The sequence below is a fragment of the Cricetulus griseus genome, chromosome 5, assembly GCF_003668045.3.
Source record: "Cricetulus griseus strain 17A/GY chromosome 5, alternate assembly CriGri-PICRH-1.0, whole genome shotgun sequence".
In the NCBI taxonomy this organism is placed as follows: Eukaryota; Metazoa; Chordata; class Mammalia; order Rodentia; family Cricetidae; genus Cricetulus; species Cricetulus griseus.
This window is the reverse complement of record NC_048598.1, coordinates 61,239,050-61,252,140: the sequence shown is the minus strand read 5'-3', so window position 1 is coordinate 61,252,140 and position 13,091 is coordinate 61,239,050. Positions and strand designations below refer to the sequence as shown.

The 13,091-nt window shown below is 43.7% G+C and overlaps 1 protein-coding gene across 1 annotated transcript in view; it reads right to left on the bottom strand.

Moving 5' to 3' along the window:
* The window catches only part of Tmem163 (transmembrane protein 163), a 183,547-nt gene that overhangs the window by 49,698 nt on the left and 120,758 nt on the right, over nt 1–13,091 (bottom strand). The window lies entirely within an intron of this gene.

Here is a 13,091-nt window from a genome sequence, read left to right as displayed (position 1 = left end):
TGGAAAAGCAGAATGGCTGGTTCATTGTGAGCAAAGTGAGCCTGGCTTTGTGTAGTCTTTTGTTTGTGAGCCCTGTCCCTTGCTTTAGTTACTCATGACATTAAGCAAAGCAACCAAATCCGCCCTGCAGCTGTGCCCGCACAGCGAGGAGTGCCTGGGGAGTGGGCCCGGCTGCACGTGCATATAAAATAGGTGAGCTTAGCATTTCCTACATATGCTCCTCATTCCTGTGAGCATTTGGGGCTGGCAGCATTTCTAGTCCCCGAAGCCAATCCATGAACAATCAAGATTACGGATCGGTGGTGAACAACCACCCACCATGCCTGGGGACTGACGGGTCTCAGGTTTATTTCACACTATGGCCCAAACAGCTTTCCTTCTTACCCAAAACGCAGTCTGGGCAAGGACACATTAAAAGATTTTAAAACTCATGGTTTAACTGCCTCTATGTGTGTTAATGTGTGTATGCATATGTGTGGGGGTATGTGGAAGCCATGGGACAATTCGGGTGTCCTTCCTCGGGTACCATATACCTTAGTTTTTTTGTTTGTTTTTTTTTTCTTTGCTTGGCTTGTTGGTTGGTTTAAGATTTTATATTTTAATTACATGTATATGTGTCTGGGGGGATGTGCATGTGAGTATAATGAGCCTGTGGAGGCCTTAAGAGGGTACAGAATCCCTTGGGGCAGGAGTTACACAGGAATACTTTGTGAGCTGCCCAACATGTGTGCTGGGAATGGAATTCAGGTCCTCTATAAGGATAGGATAGCATTTGTTTTAACCACTGATCAATCTCCCCAACCCTCACTTTGTTTAATTTTAGCTTTTCTGAGACAAGGTTTCTTACTGACCTAAACTCATCAGATAGTCTAGGCTAGCTAGCCAGAGAGCCCCAGGGATCTTCCTATAGTCAACTCCCCAGTGCTGGGATTACAAGCACACACCACCATGCCCAAGAGGCTCTCAGGCTAGAATTGGGGTCCTCATGCTTTTATGGCAGGTAATTTGTCAAGTGAGCTATCTCTGCAGCCCTTGTCTCTTACTAAAGAAAAATAAGCTTTACTTCTCAGACATGGGATTCATACCCAAGCTGGAAGGCGTGTCACTGCTTAAAATAACAAAAGTTGAAGCAATTCAGATCTCTCAATAGACTGTTACATAGTGCCAATAGCCAAACTCTGATGTCACTAGAAAGAACAGATTGGGAAAATAAGAGATTTGGAAGATGTTCTTGGTTTTGAGTTGGGAGAAAGCAGGTTACAGGGCAATATGTAGAGAAAGGTCTAATTTTCATTCTTACACCTAGCTATTTGTATGTGCAAATGGAATATATCTGTCTGTTCTATTTGCTTTGCAAAGGAAATATGCTGGAAGCATGTTGCACCAAATGCTTGTGGTGATTGCCATTCACAGAGGAGGGTGGAAGGATGAGATGAGGGTAACCACGGGTGAGAGAACACTTTAAAATCTGTATTCATTTAAAGGCAGTTATTTTTCCCATATGCACCACAACAGTAATTGGCCACACAAATGAATTGTATTCTTTTTTTCTTTTTAAGAAACAATACAGAGCCTCCCGTATTCACAATCATGTTAGGTTTCTTGGATAGCAAGCCAGCTGAGCTCACAACATTAATTATAACCAGGGCACTTCACCCCAAGGCTTAATAACTAGCCCATGGCTTCCCAGTTCTTACAATCACAATTTCCTCCCCAGGCTCATGAGGCCCCAGCTGTGAGACCCCTCATTGCTTAGGTCAAACCTTGGCAACTCATTTTTCTGACTCTCAAATGCAGCCAGCTGGTCCCTCCTTAAGCACACCATGGCTAACTCTCTGTCTAGGAATGCAGTATGTCCATACAGACTTCTAGCCAACCTCAGTACCAGGTTAAGTAGCATCTCTAAGAAGTGGCTGCTCTTGACCCCCAGCTTCACAGATGCCCTCCCCACACCCCAGTGGGAGCACTGTTTACCAGTTCTCCTTACCCTGAAGTCGCTGCTACACTGGCTACCTTCTCATTTTAGGTCTATGGGAATGGGGCTGGCTGGTCTCATTCCCTCCAGTTATCTTACAGAATTCTTGGCACTGACAGTCAAGTCAGAGTTGAGTACACAAGAGTCTCCTGTTAGAATAAGAGCCTCCTGGAGCATGTATGTGTGTAGTGGTTTTAATGAAAATGGTCACCGCAGGCTTATGTGTTTAAATACATGGTCCCAGTTGGTGGAACTGTTTGAGAAGGATTAGTAGGTGTGGCCTTGTTGGAGAAGGTGAGTGCCTTAGGGTAGGCTTTGAGGTTCAAAAGCCAATTGCCATGGTCCTTGCACTCTGCCTCCTGCTTGCAGATAGAGATGTGAGCTCTCAGCTGTTGCTCCAGCCACCAGCCACTGTGCCTTTACTTTACCATCATAAATTCCAACCCTCTAGATCCATAATCCCAGTTAAACTCTTTCTTTTATATTGTCTTAGTCATGTGTTTTATCACGGCAATAAAAAAAGTAACAAATAGAACGAGTTTATGGGTTCAATCCCTATCAATGTTTAAATTAGGCATTGTGGCACATATCTGTAATCCCAGAACTTGGGAAGTGAAGACAGAAGAATCAGGAGTTCAAGGTCAACTTCAACTACATAGTGAGTTTGGGGCCAGCCTGGGCTACATGAGCCTGTCTCAAAAAGCAAAAGTAGCTGGGCTTTGAAGGCACATGCCTTTAATCCCAGCACTCGGGAGGCAGAGACAGGCAGATCTATATAAGTTCAAGGCCATCCTGGTCTCCAGTGCAGGATAGACTCCAAAGCTACACAGAGAAACCCTATCTCAAAAAAAAACAAAACAAAACAAAAAGCAAAAGTAAAGGAAACAATTGTGTTTGTTGGCTGAAGTTGCCAAAGAGTAAAAGTTCGGAGATGCTATTATCCAAGCCCAAAACCCCTCAAAAAAAAATAAGAAGAGAGAAACACATCAACTCTGGCTGTTCAGTCACCCCCAAGAAAGCCACAAAAAGGGAGAGGCTTTTAATCTTCATTTAAAGCTTGGGGCAACTTTCTCCCAAAATTTGGTTTTATTTGGTTGTTGTTGTTTGAGGCAGGATCTCCTTTAGCTCAGGCTGCCCTCAAGATCACTACATAGCCAAGAATAACTCAAACTTCTAAATCTTCCTGTCACCACCTCCTGAGTGCTGGGATTGCAGACAAAAGGCTATCATGCCTTATTTCATATATTTTGGAGATGATATTTAGTGCTAACAGGGAGCAAGACTACTCATGCTTTTCTCTAACACACACACACACACACACAGAGAGAGAGAGAGAGAGAGAGAGAGAGAGAGAGAGAGAGAGAGAGAGAGAGAGACAGAGAGAGAGACAGAGAGAGAGACAGAGAGAGAGACAGAGAGAGACAGAGAGCACTCAGCCTCATGCTTGTCCTGGCAAGGTTTTCCTTTGACTCTGAAAGGGTTTTGACAGTAAAGGCAGGACCCACTCTTCAAGTCAAGTAGGCTCAGACTATCCTAAAAGGCTCCTCCTGCCTCATGTACCAGCAGTAGACAGCACCTGGGAAGTTATTCAATTCTTTTCTTCTAGAGCAGCTTCCACTGTTGACAGAAAACAGTTCAAAGTGGCTGTGATGTGAAGAGCACTAGAACACTGTGATTCACTTCCCCAAACCGTCCGATTTAGGGCCAGATCAAATACCCCGCAAGAAGCTGGGGGAAGCTGCAATGATGTCGGCTCCAGGGCCAGAAGCAAACCCCTAGTCTGTCACCATTCTGGTGAATAGGTTATTTTTCTTTAAAAAATGCTTGTTACACTTACTTATTAATTTTGAGTTAATGGCACATGCCACAGCACTCGTGTGGCAATCAGAGGACAACTTTCCGGAGTCAGTTCCCTCCTTCCACCACATGAGTCCCAAGGATTGAACTCGGGCCAGCAAGATTGGCGGCAAGCACCTTTACCTGCTGAGCCATCTCAGCATCAGCATCAGCGGCCTGGCATCAGCTACTTTTCTTTTTTAGTTTTTGGAGCTGTTCCCAAACTTCACGCATATGCTAGCTGGTGCCAGGCATCAAAAGGGCAGGTACCACTGGAGCCATCCTGTTAACTGGAAGGTCTTAAGCCAAGTCATTTGCTTAGCAAATTGAAAAAGAAAGTAGCATTGTTTCCCTAGGTGTGCACCAGTGCACCCCATTTGTTTCAGTTGGAACACACAAGGAGCATCTCCAACCCTCTAAGAATGCCCATTTCAGAACACTCAGATTCGCTCTCCAGCACACTGCTGAGCATCCTGCTATCTGCACATACATTTGGAACTGGAGAACAGTGTCTTTGGGTTGTGTTGCTGACTCAGTTGTGGAAGGAAAGACTGCAGAAGTGAGCAATAGCCCCCATCTGCTGCCACCTCTCACTCCCAAGGAGCTGCCGGATGGCCCAGGGAGACAGCTGGGCCTGAGGAGCCTGGGTGGGGCCCCACCTGTGCAGCTATCATATGTAAAATGTCAGAGGCTTCCCAAAGAGCACCAGGCTGTGCTTTTAGTGCCAAGCATCCCAGTGGCCCTGGCAGCTGACAGCAGCAGGAAGCTGTCCTTCCTGTGGCCTTACAAGGTACACGGGGCTGAGAATGGCTAAGACAAGCGTGAAATTCCCAGTGTAGTTTAGCCTTGCCAAGTCTCACGTAGTACACCCATCTCTCCCCCACAGCCTATGTAATCAGCACCTCCCTACTGCCTCCCTTGATATCCTTCTCTCATTTGCAAATCGCTTTGCACTTTGTTTTTGATGCTGGGGATGGTACCCAGTGCATAAGGCATATTAAGCAACTGCTCTAAGGCTGAGCTCTACCCCCAGCCTCTTGCCCCCTTGCCTGTCATACTGGATAGCAGTGGGCTAAACTTACAGTGGTGCTGTTCTAGTTCCCTTACTGTTATTATGTCAACTCTCTGGTCAAAAGCAACATGGGGAGAAAAGGGTTTATTTGGCTTTCATTTCCAGCTCACAGTCCATTCCTAAGGGATGCCAAGGCAAGAACTCAAGGCAGGTACCGTAGAGGAACCCTGATTGCTAGCTCATTCTTTGGCTTGCTTACTTGTTCATGCTTACCTAGTTTTTTGTTTTGTTTTGTTTTTTATACAGGTCCTAGCAGGAGCCCCTGCCTGATGATCAGTAGGACAGGCTGTGAACTGAGCCCTCCAGTATCAACTAACAATAAAGACACTCCCCCACAGACATTCCCACAGACCAACTTGACCTAGACAATTCCTCAGTTGAAGTTCCTTCTCTCTGATGACTCTAGATATCAAGTTGGCCTTCTCTGAACCCCACTGGATGGAAGACTTGGTTCCTTGGATTTCATTAATTGGTCCAGTGGTTTAAAGCTCTTGTTTGCAAGCCTCAAGTCCTAAATTGTTCTAGATCATTTGTGTCAACTTGACACAAACCACAATCATTTGGAGCGAGGGAATCTCAATTAAAAATATGCCCACACTAAACTGGCCTGTGGGGCATTTTCCTAATAGATAATTGATGTGGGAGGGCCCAGTTTACTGTGAGTGGTCCCACCTCTGGGATGGTGGTTCTAGGAGCCATGAGAAAACAGGCTGGGCCTGACTGGACTCTTCGGACACCAGGACTGCAAGATGGTGTTGCTCCTGCGACTGAAGGAAAATCTCAGGGATATTAAATTTGGAGAGCTTCCAAACTGAATATGGATGCAGGATTTCACCCCAGTGGCATCATGGGATTCTTTCAGAGAGGTATTCAGTCATCAAGTATGTACTGAATACATCAACATGTTCAGTATATGAACATGTGGGAAGGCAGCGTCTCAGGTCTTAACATGATGCCGGCAGCCTATGTGCTCTTCAGCAACTGCATTTCTTAGAAGTAACTCAAACATCAGCGTGACTAAGTACTGCTGAAGAGGAGTCAGTACAGAGGGCAAAGCATGCCTGAGCATAAACACCTGCCCGGCTCCTATTCATGAAGAATTCGGCTGTGGCTGAATCTTGGCTGAAAACTAAAAGGTGACTGGTTCATGTTAGAAAGAAAGAGAGAGAGAGAGGGGGGGGGAGAGAGGGAGGGAGGGAGAGAGGAGGGAGGAGGGAGGAGGGAGGGAGGGAAGGAGGGAGGGAGGCCTCTGCAACATCTCCTGCTTCTAGCTCCTGCCCTGACTTTACTGGATGAATAATGGACTACAAACGGTAAGGTAAAATAAACCGTTTTTTCCTCATGTTGCTTTTGATGTTTTATGGTGTTTTGATGCTCATAGTGTTTTATCACAGCATAGAAACCTTAACTAAGACACCACATAAAGATAGAAGGAAAGAACTAACTCCACAGAGTTGTCCCCAGACATCCACACACCGTCCCATCATACACACAATAATAAATAAAAATAAATTAAATCTGTCATTCAAGAACTGCTCAGTTGAATAGTAACTGAACAAAATCACACAAAATTCTCATAACATTTCAGGCAAGTTTATGATGTTATGGTGGACCACATTCATAGCTGTCTTGGACTGCATGCCCCATGTGGGTTGGATGTGCCTGGAAGGATATAAAGAAACAAGTTTCTCCTTTACTTATCCTCAGCCCCTCTCCTGGAGGTGTGGTGATCCTGCTATACATCCCCTTTGGGTCCTTAAGTATATCTGAACAAGAGTATACAAATGTGAACTCCATTTCTAAATCAAGCTAGAAGAGACCACATACTCTTTTACACCATGCTTTCCCTACTTACTAACATTGGAGTTTTATAGGCATTGTTTTCAGTCAAGTGCAGTTCCTTGACACAGAAATACACATATACAATTTTAAATGTTTAAAATAAATCTATGTCTAAATTAGCCAATATGATTTAGAGTGGGTGTTTTCATTTGTTTGTTTGTTTTAACTAAATGGCAGGAGTTTAGGATGGTGCAACCGCTTAGGAAAGTTTAAAGGAATCAATCAGTTCCACTTGGTGCAGATCCAAGAGAACTGGAAACTGGTTCTCAGAGACACAGGCACTCCATTACATAGCAGATTATATATATAGGGGGGTTTGATCTGCATTTACTGAACAGCACATAAAGAATCCCCCGGGAAAGAAATGAGACACTTCCTAGAAGCCTTTAACTGAATTTTGTTGTTGTTGTTGAGATATCTATTTATTTTTGTCTATGTGTGAGTGTTTTGCTTGTATGTGTGTATATGCACTTGTATATGCCTGGTGCCCTTGGAGATCAGAAGAGGGAGTCAGATCCCCTGGAACTGGAATTATAGGCAGTTGTGGTCTTCCATGTGGGTGCTGGAAATCAAACCTGGGTCCTGTGGCAGAGCCTCTGGTGCTCTTACCACTCCAGCCCCTTAACAGGGTTATTTTTTTTCTGATTCTAACTGGCTTCAACTGACCCCAAAGCCCCTAATAAATAAAGCAGTACTTCAAAATGAGCTACCAGTTATAGCCATGTTATTTTCAATGGCAGATATTTATGGCAGATATTTGTTGTACAAGATTGCTTCCAACCTGTTTGTTGTTCTCAGCAAATGAATAACACACACACACACACACACACACACACACAGAGAGAGAGAGAGAGAGAGAGAGAGAGAGAGAGAGAGAGAGAGAGAGAGAGAGAGAGAGAGAGAGTGCTTTGAGTCAGGGGCATGAAAGAGAACATTTTTAAAGAACATAATTAAAGCTATGAATTATCTTAGGTAGTAAAAGTTGATTCCATGGGAAATCCAAGGCAAGTGAGGTTGGCTATGGTGTTGTTCTCTTTATGGCAAGTTAAACCAACAGGCTGAGCACACAGCAGGCTATCAGGCCAGGTCTTAAGGTGTGTTATTAATTTGGGTATGAGGTCCAGTAAAAGTTCCTATCTCTTTTAATGTAAGGGACATTTTTATAGAAGTGATATCACTACCCTGGGCACCCAGCTTCAGTGCAGGCATCTCCAGTGCTCAGTCCCTCAAGTATGCATTCGTGGACTGCCCAGTTCATGCCATGAAAGCTAGTCTAGTGAATACTCTTTGTCATATATGTCCGTTCTGTTAGTTCTGCTCCTCTAGAGAACTCAGTCTAGTGTACCCTCCTTCTACAAGTCTACTGTTCATATAAAAACAGACGGCTTGCAGGGGTGGCTCAGTGGTAAATGACACACTGTTCATGCAGTGTTTGGTTCCCAGTACCCACACTGAACTGCTCACAGCAGCCCTTGTCTCCAGGTCCAAGGGCACCAACACTCTCTTCTCACTTTTGTAGGCATTGTATTCACTCAAGTTCAGTTCCTCGACACAGAAATACACATATACAATTTTAAACGTTTAGAATAAATCTATGTTTAAATTAGCCAAAACTATTTGTAGTGTTTTTGTTTTGTTTTAAAAAAACACTAACTGGCAGGATTTTAGGATGGTGCAACCACTTAGGAAAGTTTAAAAAAAAAATCTATCAGTACCACTTGCTGCAGATCCAGGAGAACTGGAAACTGGTTCTCAGAGACACAGGCACCCCATTTTACAGCAGAGTGGATCCTGATCACAAATTGTGAAGCAACAGAAATGTCACTGATGGGTGGGGGTGGGGTGGATATATCACATGGAATATTACTCAGTCTGTAGAGAGAAGGAAACTGTGTCACACTCTGTAAGATGGATAAGCCTGGAGAGCGCATGCTGAGTAAAGACAATGACAAGGACTGCATGTTGTAGAACACTGTCCTCTAGAGGTCACATTTCCCTTGGACGCTCTTCCAGAGGATTTGATTCCCAGCACACACACACATGGCAGATCAAAACCACGCTGAACTCAAGTTGCAGGGGATTTGATGCCTTCTTCTGACCTCCAAGAGTGCCAGGCACACACATGATACACAAACACAGCACACATGTGGTACACACATAGCACACACATGGTACACACACAGGCATGACATGCCACCCTCTTGAACTCTTGGTAGCTTTGGCACTGTGCAGGAAGGAAGCCTGCACTAGACAGAGCCATAAATGCTCTGTAGTGGGGGGTGGGGAAGGTTAGTCACTTTTGCCATTGTTGTGATAAAACCCCAGGCAAAAGCACTTTAAGAAGGAAGGTTTCTTTTGGTTCACAGTTGAGCAGTACTGCCCATCATGGTGGGGAAGCCATAGTGGCAGGACAGAAAGGCAGTTGGTGACATGTGTCCAACCTAAAGAAGTGGAGAGCAATAGGTCCTGGTGCCCTGCCTGCAGTCCAGATTGTGGGACGGTGCTACCAATATTTAGGGTGAGCTGTCCCATCTCAGTTAACTACATCAGTTCTCTCACAGACATGCTCAGAGGCTGTCTTTCTGGTGATTTGACAGCTTTTTCAAGTTGGCAGTATTCATCATGGTGGCTTAGTCATCCATACGTTGGCCATACTCCTATAAGAAACTCCAAATGCTCTCGCTGGTTCACGCCTTATCTGAAATGAATAGAAATTTTCTCTTCTCCTCAGGAAAGCTCACACCACACCGTATAACTGCATTTATGAGTTATTTAATGTAATCAGAGTCATGTAAACAGAAGATAACCTGGTGTTACCAGCAGGGCCTGGGAGAGAAGAATGGGAATATTCCATGGGTATAGACTTTCTCTCTTGTGAGAGGACTTACTTCTTCCCCTTTTGGCTAAGATCAGCACAGTTTTGCAGGACCACAAGGCTGGTTCACATGGCATGAATATGCTTAAGACCACTGAGCTATACACACTTAAAAGTGGTTCATTTGAAGGCTGGGGATATGGCTCATTGGGTAAAATGTGTGTTGCAGCAGCATGAGGACAAGAGTTCAATTTGCAGAATTCTTTAAGAAAAAAAAGATGAGGTGTGGTGGTACATACTTGCAATCCTAGAGCTAGGGAGGCAGAGACAGGCAGATCTCTGGGGCTCAGTGCTCAGCCAGTTGAGTCTACTTGGTGAGCTCCAGGCCAATGATGCTCCCTGTCTAAAAATAACAAGGTGGATGATTCCCAAGGAACAACATTCAAAGCTATCTGCTGGCTTTCACACACAGGTAAGCACTCGCATGTACACTTGTACATGCATGAACGTATGTACAAAAAATCAAATTTTAAGTTACATAAGTTTTATAAAAGTTTTTTTTAAAAAAAAATTCAGCAAAAGGACACTATGGAGGCCACATACTGCAGAAAGGCAGAAGCATCATACACTCCATTTCCAAGTGGCTAAGTGCCAGTGGGGATCCACCTTCTGCACTGGCAATTTCAAACCCAAGATTGACTCTGAGGCTATGACTTCAAATCAGAAAAGTAAGAGAACTGGCCGCTTATAAAAGCCTGTTGGGTCTTTCTCAGCTCCCTCCAATATTACTCTCTAGAAACTAACTGGAAGCCAATGGTTTTTCTAACTGTATTCCTCAATGCTTGTTTGTGCTCATTAATATGCAAATATATTCCCAGCCGGCTGTGAGCTCATGAATTTTTAACCAGAGATTGAAATGTTAACTAAAGCTGGTGATATGGAGGATTATAAGTATTGCTTAATCCTTAGATTAGAAATCTCCAAGTGAACTCATAATCACTATCCATCAAACAACCACCCAAAGATCCTCAAAGTAGACCTTCACCATTGCATTGTGGGTAACAGACACAGTTTTAATGTATCTATTTGGGGATCTTTAAAAACAGTGAAACCAGAGCTGGTAAGATGCAGTTGGGAAAGTGCTAGCCGCACCAGTATAAGGACCTGATTTCCACCCACCGAACCCTCCTTTAAAAAGCCAGTGTGGACCCAGTATATATCCCTAGTGCACAAATGGACTTTGGGAGCCCATTCTCTATGGAGGAATACTATTTCAGCCCGGATACACGGAGGAGGGCCTAGGCCCTCCCCCAAATGATGTGACAGACTTTGGTGATTCCCCATGGAAGGCCTCTCTGTCCTTGGGGAGTGGGTGGGGGTTGCGTTGGGGGGATCTGTGGGGGAAAGGAAGGATGGAAGGGGAGGATTTGTATGTAAAATAAGATTGTTTCTAAATAAAAAACTGTAAAAATAAAAAAATACATAATTTCTGAGGGGAAAAAAGCCAAATGTGCTAGCCCATGTCTATAATCCAGCACCAGGGAGGCAGAACTATGTAAACTCCTGAGGCTCCCAACTTAGCATAACAGGGAGGAAAGGTGGGGAAGGTACTCATGTAACTATATCATAATCTCAAAGATAAATAAAAGTTTTTAAAATTTAAAAATGGGAGACCCTGTCTCAAAAAAAACAAGGTGGATGGCACCTGAAGAATAATACCCAAGATGACCTCTGCCCTTTACACGCACGCACACACACACACACACACACACACACACACACACACATACACACACACACACACACACACACACACACACACACACACACACACACCCCTGCACCTATTTGTGCACTTACACACACATAAACACACATACACACAAATAAAATAAAATTGAAAACAGTAGAATTAAAGACACTTCTTATCAAGCTTGGCCTGGGGAAACTCAGGTTTCCATGCTCACATGGCAAACACATTACTGACATCCATCTCTCACAATATAAACTATAGATGTTCTTATTCTCACTCTCTGGAGTCTGGGGTATATTTTACCCTTACACTTCATCTCCAAATCAATTTAAAGCAAGGAAGTAAAAGGCAAACTGGGTAACACATCTGCAAAACCAAGGGTTGCATGTTACTCTAAATGGTGCCTAGCTCTTGACACAGGACAGGGCAGCCCTCTAGACTTCATGGCAGTTTTATTGAAGTCCTCAAACCCCTACGTAATGAATTGGGTGTGTACATTGTGCCTCCCACATTACAGAATCATCATTCGAAATTTTATAAAATTAAAATGTCTACTATCTGTTTCCTTAAATTTTTTTTACCAGAAGGTTAACTTACTTTCAAAATTGACTTTATCCAAATTGTATCATCTTTGATATCACAAATCCAACACTTCATATTTCTTAAAAGAGATGATGCACATCAAAGTAAATATTTCACATGTGTAGAAGTTTGGGTTGGGCTTTTGTGTATTGTTTAGTTTTCTTTTTTCAATGTCTTTTAAGGGATGCATTTTATTACTTTATTTATTTGGTTTTTTGAGGCAGGGTTTCTCTGTGTAACAACCCTGGTTATCCTAGCCCTCACTCTGTAAAACAAGCTGGGTTCGAAATCATAAAGGTCCACCTGCCTCTGCCTCCCAAGTCCTAGGATTAAAGGCATGTGTCACCACCACCTGATGTATGTTATTATTTTTAAATTATGTGTGTTTGTGTCCGCGTTGGGGTATATGTACATGAATGCAGGTCCCTATGAGGTCAGAAGAGTATATTGGATCCTGGAAGGCCGAAGTTACAGGCCGTTGTGAGCTGCCTAATGTGGGTTCAGGTCCAATACAAAAATAGTATGTGCTTTTAACAGCTGAGCCATCCCTCCAACTCTCTTGATTTGTTTTCCTGATGTCATTAATGAATCTGTATGCTGTCATCTTTCAGGAGTTTTTGCATTTCAACACATTCACCCCCAAATACATTACTGCCCGAGTTCCTGACACCAAAGAGATACCTCTGCCTTCTGTGGTTGTGTGTGGTTTGATACTGCCTCACCAGCACCTTCTCTCTGGCACCACTAGAATCTCACAGAGGACCATTTGCTCGTTGGTGGTCAACCATCCAAAAACCATAGAGGCCAGGGAAAACCCTGTGTGTGCTGATATACAGACACACACACATATACAAGCTCATGTATGCACAATCACATATGTACACAAACATATATGTGTGTGGATGTGTGTGTAGGAACATATGTGTCCATCATGAAAATCCCATGGAGGAGGAATGTTTCTTTTTCTGCTTTACCAAATGAGGGACTGAAGCATAGTGAACTTCCAGACCTAGCAAGCAGTGGCGCTCAGAGCATGAATTTCTATGGGTGTTTGAGAGTGCTTTATGTGCATAGATGTGTCTTACATCAGTTTGTATGAAATTAAAAGCTCAATGGCCATACCATCTTGAATGTACCCAATCTTGTCTAATCTTGGGAACTAAGCTGGGTCAGGTCTGGTTAGTATGTGGATGGGAGACCTGGAAATACCAGGTAC